Source organism: Pleurodeles waltl, unplaced genomic scaffold (genome assembly GCF_031143425.1).
Source record: "Pleurodeles waltl isolate 20211129_DDA unplaced genomic scaffold, aPleWal1.hap1.20221129 scaffold_86, whole genome shotgun sequence".
NCBI lineage: Eukaryota > Metazoa > Chordata > Amphibia > Caudata > Salamandridae > Pleurodeles > Pleurodeles waltl.
The window spans coordinates 1,471,058-1,496,670 of record NW_027150400.1 but is presented as its reverse complement, the minus strand read 5'-3'; the positions used below and the strand labels follow the sequence as shown (position 1 = coordinate 1,496,670).

The window sequence follows — 25,613 nt, the reverse complement described above, 5'->3', positions numbered from 1 at the left end:
TCACTTCCTTCCCACCCACACGGGGGGGCAGAGCTGGCTTAAGGATGCTGCAACTGTTGCACTCGCACTGCTCGCTCACATGCACGGGGGCACCCACCTCAGGGGGGGGGGGGGGGGCGCTCTGCTTAGTCTCAACTTAACATTTAATACAACCTGCTGCAGAGTTCCTTCCCTTTACAGATTTCAGGCAACAATCAAAATGGCAACACAACTCTTCTCATTAATCTTCCTGCCAGAGAGAGCCCAGATTTTTGCCTGCTAGCAGCAGGGCCGGCTGTAGCCCTGGTGGCTGGAAGACAGTCTTTTTTGGCACCCCCCCAACCCCCTTCACTCCATCACCACCTACTCGGATTCACTCACTGCCACCTGCCAAATGTGCCCCTCATCTATCCATAGCCCCTCTCACATAGATTAGATTTGTTTTAAAGAGCTGGATAGCTGCTTGACTATCCAGACAGCTCTCCACATTAGATATGGTTCTGTTCTTTGCGTCAGGCACATGAACCCTCTACGCTATTTTATATCTAGTCAAAGGTGCCTCTGGACAAAACCACCAACTCTCTCCCTAGCAGGAACGGTAATCACAAGAGGTATCTTGGCATTTTATTTGCTTTCTGTAGTTTGGACACACAAGGAACTTTCCAGCATGAGCTTTTAAATCGCAAGTTTCGTAAGTTATTGCTAAACACAGCGCCCCCCGAGGTCAGCAACTCCAATCCTGGTCAGCACCCGGTGCGGCCGCACTGCTCGCACCTCCCTAAACCCGGCCCTGAGTGGCAGTTTTGCATCGCCATGAAATTGTCATGCCGTTGAGGTCAGTGTGTGATGTGGCCAAGGCTTTCCTATTTGAGGACTCCGGGAGAGACAGCTGCTCCCTTAATGAAGGAGTGGCCTTCTGACTGAAGTCACCTGAGGCAGGGGCCCACTGTCAGAGGCCTTATGGGGCAGGGACCCGCTGCAACTCCTGGCTTGCCCCATGCAACCCCTGGAGAACCCTAAATGACATCCATGTAAGTGCCTACTGTCGAGGTCAGCAAGGTCAGTGTGTGGCTCGGCCCAGGCTATCCTATCTGAGGTCTCCTGAAGGGACAGCTGCCACCTTAAAGAAGGAGTGGCGTTCTGACTGGCGCCAACTGAGGTAGGGGCCCGCTGTCAGAGGCCATATGGGGGAGGGGCCCGCTGCGACATCTGGCTTGCCCCTTGCGACCCCTGGTGACCCCTAGGTGACATCCATGCGAGCGCTTGCCGTCAAGGTCAGCGTGTGGCACGGCCAAGGCTATCCTCCCCTGAGGCTCCTGAAGGGACAGCTGGCGCCTGAAGTAAGGAGTGGCCTTCTGACCGAAGTCACCTGAGGCAGGTGCCCGCCGTCAGAGGCCTTATGGGGCAGGGGCTAAAGGGACATTTTAAGTCCAGCCAGAAGGCAGAAGGTTTGGTCTGTGCTGTCCTGGGGCAGGACTTCCTCCTTAGTAGGGCTGCCACCTGGCTGTGTTTTTTGAACTACCTCGTCTGTACGTTTAATTCCAGGCTGGTAAAAATATTGAGAAAAGCTGTGAAATTCAGGTTCTAAGAAAGGAGGCAACCCCAATCTTATACACACTGCGCTGACACTTACAAAGGGTATTCCTGGTGCAGCAGGGAAATGTGCCCCCTGGAGACATCTTGCAGTCACTATGTGGACAAGCAAGAGCTCTGGAGCTCTGGAGCTCTCAGCTGATCACAGCAAGATGGAGTGCTTTCAGATGTTATTTGGAGTGAAAAAAAGAGCTGTGAGAAAGCTGTGTGATATTGTGAGAAAAGTCAATTAAAGAAGAACTAGTGGTAATGAAGCATTTGTAATTGAAAGGTTTCCTAATGTGTTTGAATCCATGAAAAGTGTAAAATGAAAGGTTTCCTATAAGAAATGTAAGTGTAGAAGTAAAAAGTGTAAGGAACTTCGCGTTCCCTGACCGGGAATAGAACCCGGGCCGCGGCGGTGAGAGCGCCGAATCCTAACCACTAGACCACCAGGGAGCAGGCACAGGTCGTCCACCACCACCCAATATAGAAACAAGAACTGGTCAGCAGGCTACTCAGGATCCCATTTCCTATTACAGGAAAATTAAAGCAGACATGCAAGGACACACCATTTTCAGGCACAGCATGAAGAAAGAAATTGACTGCACCTCAAATGCACTCACAACTCTTCACACTTTACAGCTCTCCACGACCTAGCACACCCTCATAAGACATCCCATCCTTCAGCAGTAATAGCACTTACACACTTAACTAGCAGGAAAATTCAGAAGTACAATTAAAGGGACGATCAGTGCTTCTTCTCAGAGCCCCGATAGGAGGGCAGCTCTTAGCTTTCCCAGGTCAACGCAGGCATCTCCAGCTCTACATGAGCAGGCTTTTACTTAAGGTGCTGGGACCTGCACTCCTCTTTTACAATGCTGTGTATAGAACTACGAGTCCCACAATGCAGTGTAACACATGACCTGCTGTCGATAGTCATGGAAGAACCTCGGAACTAGAAAAGCTCTGATGAGATTAGTGGGTGGGCACGTCCGGGTCACTGCTTGTTTTCCTTTCTCAGTGTGTCTGTAAATTATACAACTTTACACTTTATCTAAAGATAAAAGGTTTCACCTTCCTATAAAACAATTCCTCCTTCAGAGTGTGCCCCAACATTTCATTTACTTAGTGTGAGAAAACAAAATAGCTTAAATGCATTTTTTTTATCATGCAGTACTTTCCTTTTTATCTCATGAAAAATCCTTGATTCCACCTTTCCTTTTTCAAGGAAGTAGGCAGGAAGTTTAAATGAAAAGGGAGAAATGGTTGTGAAAAAGAGTCTTAGGTCCAAATTGTGGGTGCTAGATTTTGAAAGGTACTTGATGGCATGAATAAATGTTTCGATTTGGAGGAGGTGTGTGGATGAAAGAAAAATGGGCGTACTCTGTAGTATGAGTGTGAGATTGTAAACGGTATTTGAAGTAAATATTGATTGATGGTGCTCTGAAAATGTAGGTTTAAGCCTTTAAAAGAAGAGGCAGTTTCCCAGTTGGGGAATTGAACCCCAGTCTCCCAGGTCCCAGGCAGGGCCACTCTCCACTATACTAAGTAGGAAGAGATATTTTTGTGTGTGCTGAGCAGCTCCTTCTTCTGTCAAACCCGCCCTCTCTGTGCCAAGCGTCTGAGTTTTTCCATTTCTCACTTCCTTCCCACCCACACGGGGGGCAGAGCTGGCTAAAGGATGCTGCAACTGTTGCACTCGCACTGCTCGCTCACATGCACGGGGGCACCCACCTCAGGGGGGGGGGCGCTCTGCTTAGTCTCAACTTAACATTTAATACAACCTGCTGCAGAGTTCCTTCCCTTTACAGATTTCAGGCAACAATCAAAATGGCAACACAACTCTTCTCATTAATCTTCCTGCCAGAGAGAGCCCAGATTTTTGCCTGCTAGCAGCAGGGCCGGCTGTAGCCCTGGTGGCTGGAAGACAGTCTTTTTTGGCACCCCCCAACCCCCTTCACTCCATCACCACCTACTCGGATTCACTCACTGCCACCTGCCAAATGTGCCCCTCATCTATCCATAGCCCCTCTCACATAGATTAGATTTGTTTTAAAGAGCTGGATAGCTGCTTGACTATCCAGACAGCTCTCCACATTAGATATGGTTCTGTTCTTTGCGTCAGGCACATGAACCCTCTACGCTATTTTATATCTAGTCAAAGCTGCCTCTGGACAAAACCACCAACTCTCTCCCTAGCAGGAACGGTAATCACAAGAGGTATCTTGGCATTTTATTTGCTTTCTGTAGTTTGGACACACAAGGAACTTTCCAGCATGAGCTTTTAAATCGCAAGTTTCGTAAGTTATTGCTAAACACAGCGCCCCCCGAGGTCAGCAACTCCAATCCTGGTCAGCACCCGGTGCGGCCGCACTGCTCGCACCTCCCTAAACCCGGCCCTGAGTGGCAGTTTTGCATCGCCATGAAATTGTCATGCCGTTGAGGTCAGTGTGATGTGGCCAAGGCTATCCTATTTGAGGACTCCGGGAGAGACAGCTGCTCCCTTAATGAAGGAGTGGCCTTCTGACTGAAGTCACCTGAGGCAGGGGCCCACTGTCAGAGGCCTTATGGGGCAGGGACCCGCTGCAACTCCTGGCTTGCCCCATGCAACCCCTGGAGAACCCTAAATGACATCCATGTAAGTGCCTACTGTCGAGGTCAGCAAGGTCAGTGTGTGGCTCGGCCCAGGCTATCCTATCTGAGGTCTCCTGAAGGGACAGCTGCCACCTTAAAGAAGGAGTGGCGTTCTGACTGGCGCCAACTGAGGTAGGGGCCCGCTGTCAGAGGCCATATGGGGGAGGGGCCCTCTGCGACATCTGGCTTGCCCCTTGCGACCCCTGGTGACCCCTAGGTGACATCCATGCGAGCGCTTGCCGTCAAGGTCAGCGTGTGGCACGGCCAAGGCTATCCTCCCCTGAGGCTCCTGAAGGGACAGCTGGCGCCTGAAGTAAGGAGTGGCCTTCTGACCGAAGTCACCTGAGGCAGGTGCCCGCCGTCAGAGGCCTTATGGGGCAGGGGCTAAAGGGACATTTTAAGTCCAGCCAGAAGGCAGAAGGTTTGGTCTGTGCTGTCCTGGGGCAGGACTTCCTCCTTAGTAGGGCTGCCACCTGGCTGTGTTTTTTGAACCACCTCGTCTGTACGTTTAATTCCAGGCTGGTAAAAATATTGAGAAAAGCTGTGAAATTCAGGTTCTAAGAAAGGAGGCAACCCCAATCTTATACACACTGCGCTGACACTTACAAAGGGTATTCCTGGTGCAGCAGGGAAATGTGCCCCCTGGAGACATCTTGCAGTCACTATGTGGACAAGCAAGAGCTCTGGAGCTCTGGAGCTCTCAGCTGATCACAGCAAGATGGAGTGCTTTCAGATGTTATTTGGAGTGAAAAAAAGAGCTGTGAGAAAGCTGTGTGATATTGTGAGAAAAGTCAATTAAAGAAGAACTAGTGGTAATGAAGCATTTGTAATTGAAAGGTTTCCTAATGTGTTTGAATCCATGAAAAGTGTAAAATGAAAGGTTTCCTATAAGAAATGTAAGTGTAGAAGTAAAAAGTGTAAGGAACTTCGTGTTCCCTGACCGGGAATCGAACCCGGGCCGCGGCGGTGAGAGCGCTGAATCCTAACCACTAGACCACCAGGGAGCAGGGACAGGTCGTCCACCACCACCCAATATAGAAACAAGAACTGGTCAGCAGGCTACTCAGGATCCCATTTCCTATTACAGGAAAATTAAAGCAGACATGCAAGGACACACCATTTTCAGGCACAGCATGAAGAAAGAAATTGACTGCACCTCAAATGCACTCACAACTCTTCACACTTTACAGCTCTCCAAGACCTAGCACACCCTCATAAGACATCCCATCCTTCAGCAGTAATAGCACTTACACACTTAACTAGCAGGAAAATTCAGAAGTACAATTAAAGGGACGATCAGTGCTTCTTCTCAGAGCCCCGATAGGAGGGCAGCTCTTAGCTTTCCCAGGTCAACGCAGGCATCTCCAGCTCTACATGTGCAGGCTTTTACTTAAGGTGCTGGGACCTGCACTCCTCTTTTACAATGCTGTGTATAGAACTACGAGTCCCACAATGCAGTGTAACACATGACCTGCTGTCGATAGTCATGGAAGAACCTCGGAACTAGAAAAGCTCTGATGAGATTAGTGGGTGGGCACGTCCGGGTCACTGCTTGTTTTCCTTTCTCAGTGTGTCTGTAAATTATACAACTTTACACTTTATCTAAAGATAAAAGGTTTCACCTTCCTCTAAAACAATTCCTCCTTCAGAGTGTGCCCCAACATTTCATTTACTTAGTGTGAGAAAACAAAATAGCTTAAATGCATTTTTTTTATCATGCAGTACTTTCCTTTTTATCTCATGAAAAATCCTTGATTCCACCTTTCCTTTTTCAAGGAAGTAGGCAGGAAGTTTAAATGAAAAGGGAGAAATGGTTGTGAAAAAGAGTCTTAGGTCCAAATTGTGGGTGCTAGATTTTGAAAGGTACTTGATGGCATGAATAAATGTTTCGATTTGGAGGAGGTGTGTGGATGAAAGAAAAATGGGCGTACTCTGTAGTATGAGTGTGAGATTGTAAACGGTATTTGAAGTAAATATTGATTGCTGGTGCTCTGAAAATGTAGGTTTAAGCCTTTAAAAGAAGAGGCAGTTTCCCAGTTGGGGAATTGAACCCCAGGCTCCCAGGTCCCAGGCAGGGACACTCTCCACTATACTAAGTAGGAAGAGATATTTTTGTGCGTGCTGAGCAGCTCCTTCTTCTGTCCAACCCGCCGTCTCTGTGCCAAGCGTCTGAGTTTTTCCATTTCTCACTTCCTTCCCACCCACACGGGGGGGCAGAGCTGGCTTAAGGATGCTGCAACTGTTGCACTCGCACTGCTCGCTCACATGCACGGGGGCACCCACCTCAGGGGGGGGGGGGGGGCGCTCTGCTTAGTCTCAACTTAACATTTAATACAACCTGCTGCAGAGTTCCTTCCCTTTACAGATTTCAGGCAACAATCAAAATGGCAACACAACTCTTCTCATTAATCTTCCTGCCAGAGAGAGCTCAGATTTTTGCCTGCTAGCAGCAGGGCCGGCTGTAGCCCTGGTGGCTGGAAGACAGTCTTTTTTGGCACCCCCCAACCCCCTTCACTCCATCACCACCTACTCGGATTCACTCACTGCCACCCGCCAAATGTGCCCCTCATCTATCCATAGCCCCTCTCACATAGATTAGATTTGTTTTAAAGAGCTGGATAGCTGCTTGACTATCCAGACAGCTCTCCACATTAGATATGGTTCTGTTCTTTGCGTCAGGCACATGAACCCTCTACGCTATTTTATATCTAGTCAAAGCTGCCTCTGGACAAAACCACCAACTCTCTCCCTAGCAGGAACGGTAATCACAAGAGGTATCTTGGCATTTTATTTGCTTTCTGTAGTTTGGACACACAAGGAACTTTCCAGCATGAGCTTTTAAATCGCAAGTTTCGTAAGTTATTGCTAAACACAGCGCCCCCCGAGGTCAGCAACTCCAATCCTGGTCAGCACCCGGTGCGGCCGCACTGCTCGCACCTCCCTAAACCCGGCCCTGAGTGGCAGTTTTGCATCGCCATGAAATTGTCATGCCGTTGAGGTCAGTGTGTGACGTGGCCAAGGCTATCCTATTTGAGGACTCCGGGAGAGACAGCTGCTCCCTTAATGAAGGAGTGGCCTTCTGACTGAAGTCACCTGAGGCAGGGGCCCACTGTCAGAGGCCTTATGGGGCAGGGACCCGCTGCAACTCCTGGCTTGCCCCATGCAACCCCTGGAGAACCCTAAATGACATCCATGTAAGTGCCTACTGTCGAGGTCAGCAAGGTCAGTGTGTGGCTCGGCCCAGGCTATCCTATCTGAGGTCTCCTGAAGGGACAGCTGCCACCTTAAAGAAGGAGTGGCGTTCTGACTGGCGCCAACTGAGGAAGGGGCCCGCTGTCAGAGGCCATATGGGGGAGGGGCCCGCTGCGACATCTGGCTTGCCCCTTGCGACCCCTGGTGACCCCTAGGTGACATCCATGCGAGCGCTTGCCGTCAAGGTCAGCGTGTGGCCCGGCCAAGGCTATCCTCCCCTGAGGCTCCTGAAGGGACAGCTGGCGCCTGAAGTAAGGAGTGGCCTTCTGACCGAAGTCACCTGAGGCAGGTGCCCGCCGTCAGAGGCCTTATGGGGCAGGGGCTAAAGGGACATTTTAAGTCCAGCCAGAAGGCAGAAGGTTTGGTCTGTGCTGTCCTGGGGCAGGACTTCCTCCTTAGTAGGGCTGCCACCTGGCTGTGTTTTTTGAACTACCTCGTCTGTACGTTTAATTCCAGGCTGGTAAAAATATTGAGAAAAGCTGTGAAATTCAGGTTCTAAGAAAGGAGGCAACCCCAATCTTATACACACTGCGCTGACACTTACAAAGGGTATTCCTGGTGCAGCAGGGAAATGTGCCCCCTGGAGACATCTTGCAGTCACTATGTGGACAAGCAAGAGCTCTGGAGCTCTCAGCTGATCACAGCAAGATGGAGTGCTTTCAGATGTTATTTGGAGTGAAAAAAAGAGCTGTGAGAAAGCTGTGTGATATTGTGAGAAAAGTCAATTAAAGAAGAACTAGTGGTAATGAAGCATTTGTAATTGAAAGGTTTCCTAATGTGTTTGAATCCATGAAAAGTGTAAAATGAAAGGTTTCCTATAAGAAATGTAAGTGTAGAAGTAAAAAGTGTAAGGAACTTCGAGTTCCCTGACCGGGAATCGAACCCGGGCCGCGGCGGTGAGAGCGCCGAATCCTAACCACTAGACCACCAGGGAGCAGGCACAGGTCATCCACCACCACCCAATATAGAAACAAGAACTGGTCAGCAGGCTACTCAGGATCCCATTTCCTATTACAGGAAAATTAAAGCAGACATGCAAGGACACACCATTTTCAGGCACAGCATGAAGAAAGAAATTGACTGCACCTCAAATGCACTCACAACTCTTCACACTTTACAGCTCTCCAAGACCTAGCACACCCTCATAAGACATCCCATCCTTCAGCAGTAATAGCACTTACACACTTAACTAGCAGGAAAATTCAGAAGTACAATTAAAGGGACGATCAGTGCTTCTTCTCAGAGCCCCGATAGGAGGGCAGCTCTTAGCTTTCCCAGGTCAACGCAGGCATCTCCAGCTCTACATGTGCAGGCTTTTACTTAAGGTGCTGGGACCTGCACTCCTCTTTTACAATGCTGTGTATAGAACTACGAGTGCCACAATGCAGTGTAACACATGACCTGCTGTCGATAGTCATGGAAGAACCTCGGAACTAGAAAAGCTCTGATGAGATTAGTGGGTGGGCACGTCCGGGTCACTGCTTGTTTTCCTTTCTCAGTGTGTCTGTAAATTATACAACTTTACACTTTATCTAAAGATAAAAGGTTTCACCTTCCTATAAAACAATTCCTCCTTCAGAGTGTGCCCCAACATTTCATTTACTTAGTGTGAGAAAACAAAATAGCTTAAATGCATTTTTTTTATCATGCAGTACTTTCCTTTTTATCTCATGAAAAATCCTTGATTCCACCTTTCCTTTTTCAAGGAAGTAGGCAGGAAGTTTAAATGAAAAGGGAGAAATGGTTGTGAAAAAGAGTCTTAGGTCCAAATTGTGGGTGCTAGATTTTGAAAGGTACTTGATGGCATGAATAAATGTTTCGATTTGGAGGAGGTGTGTGGATGAAAGAAAAATGGGCGTACTCTGTAGTATGAGTGTGAGATTGTAAACGGTATTTGAAGTAAATATTGATTGCTGGTGCTCTGAAAATGTAGGTTTAACCCTTTAAAAGAAGAGGCAGTTTCCCAGTTGGGGAATTGAACCCCAGTCTCCCAGGTTCCAGACAGGGACACTCTCCACCATACTAAGTAGGACGAGATATTTTTGTGTGTGCTGAGCAGCTCCTTCTTCTGTCCAACCCGCCCTCTCTGTGCCAAGCGTCTGAGTTTTTCCATTTCTCACTTCCTTCCCACCCACACGGGGGGGCAGAGCTGGCTTAAGGATGCTGCAACTGTTGCACTCGCACTGCTCGCTCACATGCATGGGGGCACCCACCTCAGGGGGGGGGGGGCGCTCTGCTTAGTCTCAACTTAACATTTAATACAACCTGCTGCAGAGTTCCTTCCCTTTACAGATTTCAGGCAACAATCAAAATGGCAACACAACTCTTCTCATTAATCTTCCTGCCAGAGAGAGCCCAGATTTTTGCCTGCTAGCAGCAGGGCCGGCTGTAGCCCTGGTGGCTGGAAGACAGTCTTTTTTGGCACCCCCCAACCCCCTTCACTCCATCACCACCTACTCGGATTCACTCACTGCCACCTGCCAAATGTGCCCCTCATCTATCCATAGCCCCTCTCACATAGATTAGATTTGTTTTAAAGAGCTGGATAGCTGCTTGACTATCCAGACAGCTCTCCACATTAGATATGGTTCTGTTCTTTGCGTCAGGCACATGAACCCTCTACGCTATTTTATATCTAGTCAAAGCTGCCTCTGGACAAAACCACCAACTCTCTCCCTAGCAGGAACGGTAATCACAAGAGGTATCTTGGCATTTTATTTGCTTTCTGTAGTTTGGACACACAAGGAACTTTCCAGCATGAGCTTTTAAATCGCAAGTTTCGTAAGTTATTGCTAAACACAGCGCCCCCCGAGGTCAGCAACTCCAATCCTGGTCAGCACCCGGTGCGGCCGCACTGCTCGCACCTCCCTAAACCCGGCCCTGAGTGGCAGTTTTGCATCGCCATGAAATTGTCATGCCGTTGAGGTCAGTGTGTGACGTGGCCAAGGCTATCCTATTTGAGGACTCCGGGAGAGACAGCTGCTCCCTTAATGAAGGAGTGGCCTTCTGACTGAAGTCACCTGAGGCAGGGGCCCACTGTCAGAGGCCTTATGGGGCAGGGACCCGCTGCAACTCCTGGCTTGCCCCATGCAACCCCTGGAGAACCCTAAATGACATCCATGTAAGTGCCTACTGTCGAGGTCAGCAAGGTCAGTGTGTGGCTCGGCCCAGGCTATCCTATCTGAGGTCTCCTGAAGGGACAGCTGCCACCTTAAAGAAGGAGTGGCGTTCTGACTGGCGCCAACTGAGGTAGGGGCCCGCTGTCAGAGGCCATATGGGGGAGGGGCCCGCTGCGACATCTGGCTTGCCCCTTGCGACCCCTGGTGACCCCTAGGTGACATCCATGCGAGCGCTTGCCGTGAAGGTTAGCGTGTGGCGCGGCCAAGGCTATCCTCCCCTGAGGCTCCTGAAGGGACAGCTGGCGCCTGAAGTAAGGAGTGGCCTTCTGACCGAAGTCACCTAAGGCAGGTGCCCGCCGTCAGAGGCCTTATGGGGCAGGGGCTAAAGGGACATTTTAAGTCCAGCCAGAAGGCAGAAGGTTTGGTCTGTGCTGTCCTGGGGCAGGACTTCCTCCTTAGTAGGGCTGCCACCTGGCTGTGTTTTTTGAACTACCTCGTCTGTACGTTTAATTCCAGGCTGGTAAAAATATTGAGAAAAGCTGTGAAATTCAGGTTCTCAGAAAGGAGGCAACCCCAATCTTATACACACTGCGCTGACACTTACAAAGGGTATTCCTGGTGCAGCAGGGAAATGTGCCCCCTGGAGACATCTTGCAGTCACTATGTGGACAAGCAAGAGCTCTGGAGCTCTGGAGCTCTCAGCTGATCACAGCAAGATGGAGTGCTTTCAGATGTTATTTGGAGTGAAAAAAAGAGCTGTGAGAAAGCTGTGTGATATTGTGAGAAAAGTCAATTAAAGAAGAACTAGTGGTAATGAAGCATTTGTAATTGAAAGGTTTCCTAATGTGTTTGAATCCATGAAAAGTGTAAAATGAAAGGTTTCCTATAAGAAATGTAAGTGTAGAAGTAAAAAGTGTAAGGAACTTCGCGTTCCCTGACCGGGAATCGAACCCGGGCCGCGGCGGTGAGAGCGCTGAATCCTAACCACTAGACCACCAGGGAGCAGGGACAGGTCGTCCACCACCACCCAATATAGAAACAAGAACTGGTCAGCAGGCTACTCAGGATCCCATTTCCTATTACAGGAAAATTAAAGCAGACATGCAAGGACACACCATTTTCAGGCACAGCATGAAGAAAGAAATTGACTGCACCTCAAATGCACTCACAACTCTTCACACTTTACAGCTCTCCAAGACCTAGCACACCCTCATAAGACATCCCATCCTTCAGCAGTAATAGCACTTACACACTTAACTAGCAGGAAAATTCAGAAGTACAATTAAAGGGACGATCAGTGCTTCTTCTCAGAGCCCCGATAGGAGGGCAGCTCTTAGCTTTCCCAGGTCAACGCAGGCATCTCCAGCTCTACATGTGCAGGCTTTTACTTAAGGTGCTGGGACCTGCACTCCTCTTTTACAATGCTGTGTATAGAACTACGAGTCCCACAATGCAGTGTAACACATGACCTGCTGTCGATAGTCATGGAAGAACCTCGGAACTAGAAAAGCTCTGATGAGATTAGTGGGTGGGCACGTCCGGGTCACTGCTTGTTTTCCTTTCTCAGTGTGTCTGTAAATTATACAACTTTACACTTTATCTAAAGATAAAAGGTTTCACCTTCCTATAAAACAATTCCTCCTTCAGAGTGTGCCCCAACATTTCATTTACTTAGTGTGAGAAAACAAAATAGCTTAAATGCATTTTTTTTATCATGCAGTACTTTCCTTTTTATCTCATGAAAAATCCTTGATTCCACCTTTCCTTTTTCAAGGAAGTAGGCAGGAAGTTTAAATGAAAAGGGAGAAATGGTTGTGAAAAAGAGTCTTAGGTCCAAATTGTGGGTGCTAGATTTTGAAAGGTACTTGATGGCATGAATAAATGTTTCGATTTGGAGGAGGTGTGTGGATGAAAGAAAAATGGGCGTACTCTGTAGTATGAGTGTGAGATTGTAAACGGTATTTGAAGTAAATATTGATTGATGGTGCTCTGAAAATGTAGGTTTAACCCTTTAAAAGAAGAGGCAGTTTCCCAGTTGGGGAATTGAACCCCAGTCTCCCAGGTCCCAGGCAGGGACACTCTCCACTATACTAAGTAGGAAGAGATATTTTTGTGTGTGCTGAGCAGCTCCTTCTTCTGTCAAACCCGCCCTCTCTGTGCCAAGCGTCTGAGTTTTTCCATTTCTCACTTCCTTCCCACCCACACGGGGGGCAGAGCTGGCTAAAGGATGCTGCAACTGTTGCACTCGCACTGCTCGCTCACATGCACGGGGGCACCCACCTCAGGGGGGGGGGGCGCTCTGCTTAGTCTCAACTTAACATTTAATACAACCTGCTGCAGAGTTCCTTCCCTTTACAGATTTCAGGCAACAATCAAAATGGCAACACAACTCTTCTCATTAATCTTCCTGCCAGAGAGAGCCCAGATTTTTGCCTGCTAGCAGCAGGGCCGGCTGTAGCCCTGGTGGCTGGAAGACAGTCTTTTTTGGCACCCCCCAACCCCCTTCACTCCATCACCACCTACTCGGATTCACTCACTGCCACCTGCCAAATGTGCCCCTCATCTATCCATAGCCCCTCTCACATAGATTAGATTTGTTTTAAAGAGCTGGATAGCTGCTTGACTATCCAGACAGCTCTCCACATTAGATATGGTTCTGTTCTTTGCGTCAGGCACATGAACCCTCTACGCTATTTTATATCTAGTCAAAGCTGCCTCTGGACAAAACCACCAACTCTCTCCCTAGCAGGAACGGTAATCACAAGAGGTATCTTGGCATTTTATTTGCTTTCTGTAGTTTGGACACACAAGGAACTTTCCAGCATGAGCTTTTAAATCGCAAGTTTCGTAAGTTATTGCTAAACACAGCGCCCCCCGAGGTCAGCAACTCCAATCCTGGTCAGCACCCGGTGCGGCCGCACTGCTCGCACCTCCCTAAACCCGGCCCTGAGTGGCAGTTTTGCATCGCCATGAAATTGTCATGCCGTTGAGGTCAGTGTGATGTGGCCAAGGCTATCCTATTTGAGGACTCCGGGAGAGACAGCTGCTCCCTTAATGAAGGAGTGGCCTTCTGACTGAAGTCACCTGAGGCAGGGGCCCACTGTCAGAGGCCTTATGGGGCAGGGACCCGCTGCAACTCCTGGCTTGCCCCATGCAACCCCTGGAGAACCCTAAATGACATCCATGTAAGTGCCTACTGTCGAGGTCAGCAAGGTCAGTGTGTGGCTCGGCCCAGGCTATCCTATCTGAGGTCTCCTGAAGGGACAGCTGCCACCTTAAAGAAGGAGTGGCGTTCTGACTGGCGCCAACTGAGGTAGGGGCCCGCTGTCAGAGGCCATATGGGGGAGGGGCCCTCTGCGACATCTGGCTTGCCCCTTGCGACCCCTGGTGACCCCTAGGTGACATCCATGCGAGCGCTTGCCGTCAAGGTCAGCGTGTGGCACGGCCAAGGCTATCCTCCCCTGAGGCTCCTGAAGGGACAGCTGGCGCCTGAAGTAAGGAGTGGCCTTCTGACCGAAGTCACCTGAGGCAGGTGCCCGCCGTCAGAGGCCTTATGGGGCAGGGGCTAAAGGGACATTTTAAGTCCAGCCAGAAGGCAGAAGGTTTGGTCTGTGCTGTCCTGGGGCAGGACTTCCTCCTTAGTAGGGCTGCCACCTGGCTGTGTTTTTTGAACCACCTCGTCTGTACGTTTAATTCCAGGCTGGTAAAAATATTGAGAAAAGCTGTGAAATTCAGGTTCTAAGAAAGGAGGCAACCCCAATCTTATACACACTGCGCTGACACTTACAAAGGGTATTCCTGGTGCAGCAGGGAAATGTGCCCCCTGGAGACATCTTGCAGTCACTATGTGGACAAGCAAGAGCTCTGGAGCTCTGGAGCTCTCAGCTGATCACAGCAAGATGGAGTGCTTTCAGATGTTATTTGGAGTGAAAAAAAGAGCTGTGAGAAAGCTGTGTGATATTGTGAGAAAAGTCAATTAAAGAAGAACTAGTGGTAATGAAGCATTTGTAATTGAAAGGTTTCCTAATGTGTTTGAATCCATGAAAAGTGTAAAATGAAAGGTTTCCTATAAGAAATGTAAGTGTAGAAGTAAAAAGTGTAAGGAACTTCGCGTTCCCTGACCGGGAATAGAACCCGGGCCGCGGCGGTGAGAGCGCCGAATCCTAACCACTAGACCACCAGGGAGCAGGCACAGGTCGTCCACCACCACCCAATATAGAAACAAGAACTGGTCAGCAGGCTACTCAGGATCCCATTTCCTATTACAGGAAAATTAAAGCAGACATGCAAGGACACACCATTTTCAGGCACAGCATGAAGAAAGAAATTGACTGCACCTCAAATGCACTCACAACTCTTCACACTTTACAGCTCTCCACGACCTAGCACACCCTCATAAGACATCCCATCCTTCAGCAGTAATAGCACTTACACACTTAACTAGCAGGAAAATTCAGAAGTACAATTAAAGGGACGATCAGTGCTTCTTCTCAGAGCCCCGATAGGAGGGCAGCTCTTAGCTTTCCCAGGTCAACGCAGGCATCTCCAGCTCTACATGAGCAGGCTTTTACTTAAGGTGCTGGGACCTGCACTCCTCTTTTACAATGCTGTGTATAGAACTACGAGTCCCACAATGCAGTGTAACACATGACCTGCTGTCGATAGTCATGGAAGAACCTCGGAACTAGAAAAGCTCTGATGAGATTAGTGGGTGGGCACGTCCGGGTCACTGCTTGTTTTCCTTTCTCAGTGTGTCTGTAAATTATACAACTTTACACTTTATCTAAAGATAAAAGGTTTCACCTTCCTATAAAACAATTCCTCCTTCAGAGTGTGCCCCAACATTTCATTTACTTAGTGTGAGAAAACAAAATAGCTTAAATGCATTTTTTTTATCATGCAGTACTTTCCTTTTTATCTCATGAAAAATCCTTGATTCCACCTTTCCTTTTTCAAGGAAGTAGGCAGGAAGTTTAAATGAAAAGGGAGAAATGGTTGTGAAAAAGAGTCTTAGGTCCAAATTGTGGGTGCTAGATTTTGAAAGGTACTTGATGGCATGAATAAATGTTTCGATTTGGAGGAGGTGTGTGGATGAAAGAAAAATGGGCGTACTCTGTAGTATGAGTGTGAGATTGTAAACGGTATTTGAAGTAAATATTGATTGATGGTGCTCTGAAAATGTAGGTTTAACCCTTTAAAAGAAGAGGCAGTTTCCCAGTTGGGGAATTGAACCCCAGTCTCCCAGGTCCCAGGCAGGGACACTCTCCACTATACTAAGTAGGAAGAGATATTTTTGTGTGTGCTGAGCAGCTCCTTCTTCTGTCAAACCCGCCCTCTCTGTGCCAAGCGTCTGAGTTTTTCCATTTCTCACTTCCTTCCCACCCACACGGGGGGCAGAGCTGGCTAAAGGATGCTGCAACTGTTGCACTCGCACTGCTCGCTCACATGCACGGGGGCACCCACCTCAGGGGGGGGGGCGCTCTGCTTAGTCTCAACTTAACATTTAATACAACCTGCTGCAGAGTTCCTTCCCTTTACAGATTTCAGGCAACAATCAAAATGGCAACACAACTCTTCTCATTAATCTTCCTGCCAGAGAGAGCCCAGATTTTTGCCTGCTAGCAGCAGGGCCGGCTGTAGCCCTGGTGGCTGGAAGACAGTCTTTTTTGGCACCCCCCAACCCCCTTCACTCCATCACCACCTACTCGGATTCACTCACTGCCACCTGCCAAATGTGCCCCTCATCTATCCATAGCCCCTCTCACATAGATTAGATTTGTTTTAAAGAGCTGGATAGCTGCTTGACTATCCAGACAGCTCTCCACATTAGATATGGTTCTGTTCTTTGCGTCAGGCACATGAACCCTCTACGCTATTTTATATCTAGTCAAAGCTGCCTCTGGACAAAACCACCAACTCTCTCCCTAGCAGGAACGGTAATCACAAGAGGTATCTTGGCATTTTATTTGCTTTCTGTAGTTTGGACACACAAGGAACTTTCCAGCATGAGCTTTTAAATCGCAAGTTTCGTAAGTTATTGCTAAACACAGCGCCCCCCGAGGTCAGCAACTCCAATCCTGGTCAGCACCCGGTGCGGCCGCACTGCTCGCACCTCCCTAAACCCGGCCCTGAGTGGCAGTTTTGCATCGCCATGAAATTGTCATGCCGTTGAGGTCAGTGTGATGTGGCCAAGGCTATCCTATTTGAGGACTCCGGGAGAGACAGCTGCTCCCTTAATGAAGGAGTGGCCTTCTGACTGAAGTCACCTGAGGCAGGGGCCCACTGTCAGAGGCCTTATGGGGCAGGGACCCGCTGCAACTCCTGGCTTGCCCCATGCAACCCCTGGAGAACCCTAAATGACATCCATGTAAGTGCCTACTGTCGAGGTCAGCAAGGTCAGTGTGTGGCTCGGCCCAGGCTATCCTATCTGAGGTCTCCTGAAGGGACAGCTGCCACCTTAAAGAAGGAGTGGCGTTCTGACTGGCGCCAACTGAGGTAGGGGCCCGCTGTCAGAGGCCATATGGGGGAGGGGCCCTCTGCGACATCTGGCTTGCCCCTTGCGACCCCTGGTGACCCCTAGGTGACATCCATGCGAGCGCTTGCCGTCAAGGTCAGCGTGTGGCACGGCCAAGGCTATCCTCCCCTGAGGCTCCTGAAGGGACAGCTGGCGCCTGAAGTAAGGAGTGGCCTTCTGACCGAAGTCACCTGAGGCAGGTGCCCGCCGTCAGAGGCCTTATGGGGCAGGGGCTAAAGGGACATTTTAAGTCCAGCCAGAAGGCAGAAGGTTTGGTCTGTGCTGTCCTGGGGCAGGACTTCCTCCTTAGTAGGGCTGCCACCTGGCTGTGTTTTTTGAACCACCTCGTCTGTACGTTTAATTCCAGGCTGGTAAAAATATTGAGAAAAGCTGTGAAATTCAGGTTCTAAGAAAGGAGGCAACCCCAATCTTATACACACTGCGCTGACACTTACAAAGGGTATTCCTGGTGCAGCAGGGAAATGTGCCCCCTGGAGACATCTTGCAGTCACTATGTGGACAAGCAAGAGCTCTGGAGCTCTGGAGCTCTCAGCTGATCACAGCAAGATGGAGTGCTTTCAGATGTTATTTGGAGTGAAAAAAAGAGCTGTGAGAAAGCTGTGTGATATTGTGAGAAAAGTCAATTAAAGAAGAACTAGTGGTAATGAAGCATTTGTAATTGAAAGGTTTCCTAATGTGTTTGAATCCATGAAAAGTGTAAAATGAAAGGTTTCCTATAAGAAATGTAAGTGTAGAAGTAAAAAGTGTAAGGAACTTCGTGTTCCCTGACCGGGAATCGAACCCGGGCCGCGGCGGTGAGAGCGCTGAATCCTAACCACTAGACCACCAGGGAGCAGGGACAGGTCGTCCACCACCACCCAATATAGAAACAAGAACTGGTCAGCAGGCTACTCAGGATCCCATTTCCTATTACAGGAAAATTAAAGCAGACATGCAAGGACACACCATTTTCAGGCACAGCATGAAGAAAGAAATTGACTGCACCTCAAATGCACTCACAACTCTTCACACTTTACAGCTCTCCAAGACCTAGCACACCCTCATAAGACATCCCATCCTTCAGCAGTAATAGCACTTACACACTTAACTAGCAGGAAAATTCAGAAGTACAATTAAAGGGACGATCAGTGCTTCTTCTCTGAGCCCCGATAGGAGGGCAGCTCTTAGCTTTCCCAGGTCAACGCAGGCATCTCCAGCTCTACATGTGCAGGCTTTTACTTAAGGTGCTGGGACCTGCACTCCTCTTTTACAATGCTGTGTATAGAACTACGAGTCCCACAATGCAGTGTAACACATGACCTGCTGTCGATAGTCATGGAAGAACCTCGGAACTAGAAAAGCTCTGATGAGATTAGAGGGTGGGCACGTCCGGGTCACTGCTTGTTTTCCTTTCTCAGTGTGTCTGTAAATTATACAACTTTACACTTTATCTAAAGATAAAAGGTTTCACCTTCCTATAAAACAATTCCTCCTTCAGAGTGTGCCCCAACATTTCATTTACTTAGTGTGAGAAAACAAAATAGCTTAAATGCATTTTTTTTATCATGCAGTACTTTCCTTTTTATCTCATGAAAAATCCTTGATTCCACCTTTCCTTTTTCAAGGAAGTAGGCAGGAAGTTTAAATGAAAAGGGAGAAATGGTTGTGAAAAAGAGTCTTAGGTCCAAATTGTGGGTGCTAGATTTTGAAAGGTACTTGATGGCATGAATAAATGTTTCGATTTGGAGGAGGTGTGTGGATGAAAGAAAAATGGGCGTACTCTGTAGTATGAGTGTGAGATTGTAAACGGTATTTGAAGTAAATATTGATTGCTGGTGCTCTGAAAATGTAGGTTTAAGCCTTTAAAAGAAGAGGCAGTTTCCCAGTTGAGGAATTGAACCCCAGTCTCCCAGGTCCCAGGCAGGGACACTCTCCACTATACTAAGTAGGAAGAGATATTTTTGTGCGTGCTGAGCAGCTCCTTCTTCTGTCCAACCCGCCCTCTCTGTGCCAAGCGTCTGAGTTTTTCCATTTCTCACTTCCTTCCCACCCACACGGGGGGGCAGAGCTGGCTTAAGGATACTGCAACTGTTGCACTCTCACTGCTCGCTCACATGCACGGGGGCACCCACCTCAGGGGGGGGGGGCGCTCTGCTTAGTCTCAACTTAACATTTAATACAACCTGCTGCAGAGTTCCTTCCCTTTACAGATTTCAGGCAACAATCAAAATGGCAACACAACTCTTCTCATTAATCTTCCTGCCAGAGAGAGCTCAGATTTTTGCCTGCTAGCAGCAGGGCCGGCTGTAGCCCTGGTGGCTGGAAGACAGTCTTTTTTGGCACCCCCCAACCCCCTTCACTCCATCACCACCTACTCGGATTCACTCACTGCCACCCGCCAAATGTGCCCCTCATCTATCCATAGCCCCTCTCACATAGATTAGATTTGTTTTAAAGAGCTGGATAGCTGCTTGACTATCCAGACAGCTGTCCACATTAGATATGGTTCTGTTCTTTGCGTCAGGCACATGAACCCTCTACGCTATTTTATATCTAGTCAAAGCTGCCTCTGGACAAAACCACCAACTCTCTCCCTAGCAGGAACGGTAATCACAAGAGGTATCTTGGCATTTTATTTGCTTTCTGTAGTTTGGACACACAAGGAACTTTCCAGCATGAGCTTTTAAATCGCAAGTTTCGTAAGTTATTGCTAAACACAGCGCCCCCCGAGGTCAGCAACTCCAATCCTGGTCAGCACCCGGTGCGGCCGCACTGCTCGCACCTCCCTAAACCCGGCCCTGAGTGGCAGTTTTGCATCGCCATGAAATTGTCATGCCGTTGAGGTCAGTGTGTGACGTGGCCAAGGCTATCCTATTTGAGGACTCCGGGAGAGACAGCTGCTCCCTTAATGAAGGAGTGGCCTTCTGACTGAAGTCACCTGAGGCAGGGGCCCACTGTCAGAGGCCTTATGGGGCAGGGACCCGCTGCAACTCCTGGCTTGCCCCATGCAACCCCTGGAGAACCCTAAATGACATCCATGTAAGTGCCTACTGTCGAGGTCAGCAAGGTCAGTGTGTGGCTCGGCCCAGGCTATCCTATCTGAGGTCTCCTGAAGGGACAGCTGCCACCTTAAAGAAGGAGTGGCGTTCTGACTGGCGCCAACAGAGGTAGGGGCCCGCTGTCAGAGGCCATATGGGGGAGGGGCCCGCTGCGACATCTGGCTTGCCCCTTGCGACCCCTGGTGACCCCTAGGTGACATCCATGCGAGCGCTTGCCGTGAAGGTTAGCGTGTGGCGCGGCCAAGGCTATCCTCCCCTGAGGCTCCTGAAGGGACAGCTGGCGCCTGAAGTAAGGAGTGGCCTTCTGACCGAAGTCACCTAAGGCAGGTGCCCGCCGTCAGAGGCCTTATGGGGCAGGGGCTAAAGGGACATTTTAAGTCCAGCCAGAAGGCAGAAGGTTTGGTCTGTGCTGTCCTGGGGCTGGACTTCCTCCTTAGTAGGGCTGCCACCTGGCTGTGTTTTTTGAACTACCTCGTCTGTACGTTTAATTCCAGGCTGGTAAAAATATTGAGAAAAGCTGTGAAATTCAGGTTCTAAGAAAGGAGGCAACCCCAATCTTATACACACTGCGCTGACACTTACAAAGGGTATTCCTGGTGCAGCAGGGAAATGTGCCCCCTGGAGACATCTCGCAGTCACTATGTGGACAAGCAAGAGCTCTGGAGCTCTGGAGCTCCCAGCTGATCACAGCAAGATGGAGTGCTTTCAGATGTTATTTGGAGTGAAAAAAAGAGCTGTGAGAAAGCTGTGTGATATTGTGAGAAAAGTCAATTAAAGAAGAACTAGTGGTAATGAAGCATTTGTAATTGAAAGGTTTCCTAATGTGTTTGAATCCATGAAAAGTGTAAAATGAAAGGTTTCCTATAAGAAATGTAAGTGTAGAAGTAAAAAGTGTAAGGAACTTCGCGTTCCCTGACCGGGAATCGAACCCGGGCCGCGGCGGTGAGAGCGCCGAATCCTAACCACTAGACCACCAGGGAGCAGGCACAGGTCGTCCACCACCACCCAATATAGAAACAAGAACTGGTCAGCAGGCTACTCAGGATCCCATTTCCTATTACAGGAAAATTAAAGCAGACATGCAAGGACACACCATTTTCAGGCACAGCATGAAGAAAGAAATTGACTGCACCTCAAATGCACTCACAACTCTTCACACTTTACAGCTCTCCAAGACCTAGCACACCCTCATAAGACATCCCATCCTTCAGCAGTAATAGCACTTACACACTTAACTAGCAGGAAAATTCAGAAGTACAATTAAAGGGACGATCAGTGCTTCTTCTCAGAGCCCCGATAGGAGGGCAGCTCTTAGCTTTCCCAGGTCAACGCAGGCATCTCCAGCTCTACATGTGCAGGCTTTTACTTAAGGTGCTGGGACCTGCACTCCTCTTTTACAATGCTGTGTATAGAACTACGAGTCCCACAATGCAGTGTAACACATGACCTGCTGTCGATAGTCATGGAAGAACCTCGGAACTAGAAAAGCTCTGATGAGATTAGTGGGTGGGCACGTCCGGGTCACTGCTTGTTTTCCTTTCTCAGTGTGTCTGTAAATTATACAACTTTACACTTTATCTAAAGATAAAAGGTTTCACCTTCCTATAAAACAATTCCTCCTTCAGAGTGTGCCCCAACATTTCATTTACTTAGTGTGAGAAAACAAAATAGCTTAAATGCATTTTTTTTATCATGCAGTACTTTCCTTTTTATCTCATGAAAAATCCTTGATTCCACCTTTCCTTTTTCAAGGAAGTAGGCAGGAAGTTTAAATGAAAAGGGAGAAATGGTTGTGAAAAAGAGTCTTAGGTCCAAATTGTGGGTGCTAGATTTTGAAAGGTACTTGATGGCATGAATAAATGTTTCGATTTGGAGGAGGTGTGTGGATGAAAGAAAAATGGGCGTACTCTGTAGTATGAGTGTGAGATTGTAAACGGTATTTGAAGTAAATATTGATTGATGGTGCTCTGAAAATGTAGGTTTAACCCTTTAAAAGAAGAGGCAGTTTCCCAGTTGGGGAATTGAACCCCAGTCTCCCAGGTCCCAGGCAGGGACACTCTCCACTATACTAAGTAGGAAGAGATATTTTTGTGTGTGCTGAGCAGCTCCTTCTTCTGTCAAACCCGCCCTCTCTGTGCCAAGCGTCTGAGTTTTTCCATTTCTCACTTCCTTCCCACCCACACGGGGGGCAGAGCTGGCTAAAGGATGCTGCAACTGTTGCACTCGCACTGCTCGCTCACATGCACGGGGGCACCCACCTCAGGGGGGGGGGGCGCTCTGCTTAGTCTCAACTTAACATTTAATACAACCTGCTGCAGAGTTCCTTCCCTTTACAGATTTCAGGCAACAATCAAAATGGCAACACAACTCTTCTCATTAATCTTCCTGCCAGAGAGAGCCCAGATTTTTGCCTGCTAGCAGCAGGGCCGGCTGTAGCCCTGGTGGCTGGAAGACAGTCTTTTTTGGCACCCCCCAACCCCCTTCACTCCATCACCACCTACTCGGATTCACTCACTGCCACCTGCCAAATGTGCCCCTCATCTATCCATAGCCCCTCTCACATAGATTAGATTTGTTTTAAAGAGCTGGATAGCTGCTTGACTATCCAGACAGCTCTCCACATTAGATATGGTTCTGTTCTTTGCGTCAGGCACATGAACCCTCTACGCTATTTTATATCTAGTCAAAGCTGCCTCTGGACAAAACCACCAACTCTCTCCCTAGCAGGAACGGTAATCACAAGAGGTATCTTGGCATTTTATTTGCTTTCTGTAGTTTGGACACACAAGGAACTTTCCAGCATGAGCTTTTAAATCGCAAGTTTCGTAAGTTATTGCTAAACACAGCGCCCCCCGAGGTCAGCAACTCCAATCCTGGTCAGCACCCGGTGCGGCCGCACTGCTCGCACCTCCCTAAACCCGGCCCTGAGTGGCAGTTTTGCATCGCCATGAAATTGTCATGCCGTTGAGGTCAGTGTGATGTGGCCAAGGCTATCCTATTTGAGGACTCCGGGAGAGACAGCTGCTCCCTTAATGAAGGAGTGGCCTTCTGACTGAAGTCACCTGAGGCAGGGGCCCACTGTCAGAGGCCTTATGGGGCAGGGACCCGCTGCAACTCCTGGCTTGCCCCATGCAACCCCTGGAGAACCCTAAATGACATCCATGTAAGTGCCTACTGTCGAGGTCAGCAAGGTCAGTGTGTGGCTCGGCCCAGGCTATCCTATCTGAGGTCTCCTGAAGGGACAGCTGCCACCTTAAAGAAGGAGTGGCGTTCTGACTGGCGCCAACTGAGGTAGGGGCCCGCTGTCAGAGGCCATATGGGGGAGGGGCCCTCTGCGACATCTGGCTTGCCCCTTGCGACCCCTGGTGACCCCTAGGTGACATCCATGCGAGCGCTTGCCGTCAAGGTCAGCGTGTGGCACGGCCAAGGCTATCCTCCCCTGAGGCTCCTGAAGGGACAGCTGGCGCCTGAAGTAAGGAGTGGCCTTCTGACCGAAGTCACCTGAGGCAGGTGCCCGCCGTCAGAGGCCTTATGGGGCAGGGGCTAAAGGGACATTTTAAGTCCAGCCAGAAGGCAGAAGGTTTGGTCTGTGCTGTCCTGGGGCAGGACTTCCTCCTTAGTAGGGCTGCCACCTGGCTGTGTTTTTTGAACCACCTCGTCTGTACGTTTAATTCCAGGCTGGTAAAAATATTGAGAAAAGCTGTGAAATTCAGGTTCTAAGAAAGGAGGCAACCCCAATCTTATACACACTGCGCTGACACTTACAAAGGGTATTCCTGGTGCAGCAGGGAAATGTGCCCCCTGGAGACATCTTGCAGTCACTATGTGGACAAGCAAGAGCTCTGGAGCTCTGGAGCTCTCAGCTGATCACAGCAAGATGGAGTGCTTTCAGATGTTATTTGGAGTGAAAAAAAGAGCTGTGAGAAAGCTGTGTGATATTGTGAGAAAAGTCAATTAAAGAAGAACTAGTGGTAATGAAGCATTTGTAATTGAAAGGTTTCCTAATGTGTTTGAATCCATGAAAAGTGTAAAATGAAAGGTTTCCTATAAGAAATGTAAGTGTAGAAGTAAAAAGTGTAAGGAACTTCGCGTTCCCTGACCGGGAATAGAACCCGGGCCGCGGCGGTGAGAGCGCCGAATCCTAACCACTAGACCACCAGGGAGCAGGCACAGGTCGTCCACCACCACCCAATATAGAAACAAGAACTGGTCAGCAGGCTACTCAGGATCCCATTTCCTATTACAGGAAAATTAAAGCAGACATGCAAGGACACACCATTTTCAGGCACAGCATGAAGAAAGAAATTGACTGCACCTCAAATGCACTCACAACTCTTCACACTTTACAGCTCTCCACGACCTAGCACACCCTCATAAGACATCCCATCCTTCAGCAGTAATAGCACTTACACACTTAACTAGCAGGAAAATTCAGAAGTACAATTAAAGGGACGATCAGTGCTTCTTCTCAGAGCCCCGATAGGAGGGCAGCTCTTAGCTTTCCCAGGTCAACGCAGGCATCTCCAGCTCTACATGAGCAGGCTTTTACTTAAGGTGCTGGGACCTGCACTCCTCTTTTACAATGCTGTGTATAGAACTACGAGTCCCACAATGCAGTGTAACACATGACCTGCTGTCGATAGTCATGGAAGAACCTCGGAACTAGAAAAGCTCTGATGAGATTAGTGGGTGGGCACGTCCGGGTCACTGCTTGTTTTCCTTTCTCAGTGTGTCTGTAAATTATACAACTTTACACTTTATCTAAAGATAAAAGGTTTCACCTTCCTATAAAACAATTCCTCCTTCAGAGTGTGCCCCAACATTTCATTTACTTAGTGTGAGAAAACAAAATAGCTTAAATGCATTTTTTTTATCATGCAGTACTTTCCTTTTTATCTCATGAAAAATCCTTGATTCCACCTTTCCTTTTTCAAGGAAGTAGGCAGGAAGTTTAAATGAAAAGGGAGAAATGGTTGTGAAAAAGAGTCTTAGGTCCAAATTGTGGGTGCTAGATTTTGAAAGGTACTTGATGGCATGAATAAATGTTTCGATTTGGAGGAGGTGTGTGGATGAAAGAAAAATGGGCGTACTCTGTAGTATGAGTGTGAGATTGTAAACGGTATTTGAAGTAAATATTGATTGATGGTGCTCTGAAAATGTAGGTTTAACCCTTTAAAAGAAGAGGCAGTTTCCCAGTTGGGGAATTGAACCCCAGTCTCCCAGGTCCCAGGCAGGGACACTCTCCACTATACTAAGTAGGAAGAGATATTTTTGTGTGTGCTGAGCAGCTCCTTCTTCTGTCAAACCCGCCCTCTCTGTGCCAAGCGTCTGAGTTTTTCCATTTCTCACTTCCTTCCCACCCACACGGGGGGCAGAGCTGGCTAAAGGATGCTGCAACTGTTGCACTCGCACTGCTCGCTCACATGCACGGGGGCACCCACCTCAGGGGGGGGGGCGCTCTGCTTAGTCTCAACTTAACAT

The 25,613-nt window shown here is 48.7% G+C and overlaps 8 non-coding genes across 8 annotated transcripts; all 8 read right to left on the bottom strand.

Annotated features, from left to right (window-relative positions):
- Positions 1–1,938: 1,938 nt before the first annotated feature.
- On the bottom strand, positions 1,939–2,010 carry TRNAE-CUC (transfer RNA glutamic acid (anticodon CUC)). Its single transcript has one exon. It is a non-coding gene; the product is annotated as a tRNA-Glu (tRNA).
- A 3,110-nt stretch (positions 2,011–5,120) lies between these two features.
- TRNAE-CUC (transfer RNA glutamic acid (anticodon CUC)) lies at positions 5,121–5,192 on the bottom strand. Its single transcript has one exon. It is a non-coding gene; the product is annotated as a tRNA-Glu (tRNA).
- Positions 5,193–8,302: 3,110 nt separating this feature from the next.
- TRNAE-CUC (transfer RNA glutamic acid (anticodon CUC)) lies at positions 8,303–8,374 on the bottom strand. Its single transcript has one exon. It is a non-coding gene; the product is annotated as a tRNA-Glu (tRNA).
- A 3,115-nt stretch (positions 8,375–11,489) lies between these two features.
- On the bottom strand, positions 11,490–11,561 carry TRNAE-CUC (transfer RNA glutamic acid (anticodon CUC)). The gene has a single exon. It is a non-coding gene; the product is annotated as a tRNA-Glu (tRNA).
- A 3,111-nt stretch (positions 11,562–14,672) lies between these two features.
- TRNAE-CUC (transfer RNA glutamic acid (anticodon CUC)) lies at positions 14,673–14,744 on the bottom strand. Its single transcript has one exon. It is a non-coding gene; the product is annotated as a tRNA-Glu (tRNA).
- Positions 14,745–17,854: 3,110 nt separating this feature from the next.
- On the bottom strand, positions 17,855–17,926 carry TRNAE-CUC (transfer RNA glutamic acid (anticodon CUC)). Its single transcript has one exon. It is a non-coding gene; the product is annotated as a tRNA-Glu (tRNA).
- Positions 17,927–21,040: 3,114 nt separating this feature from the next.
- TRNAE-CUC (transfer RNA glutamic acid (anticodon CUC)) lies at positions 21,041–21,112 on the bottom strand. The gene has a single exon. It is a non-coding gene; the product is annotated as a tRNA-Glu (tRNA).
- A 3,111-nt stretch (positions 21,113–24,223) lies between these two features.
- On the bottom strand, positions 24,224–24,295 carry TRNAE-CUC (transfer RNA glutamic acid (anticodon CUC)). The gene has a single exon. It is a non-coding gene; the product is annotated as a tRNA-Glu (tRNA).
- Positions 24,296–25,613: the final 1,318 nt, after the last annotated feature.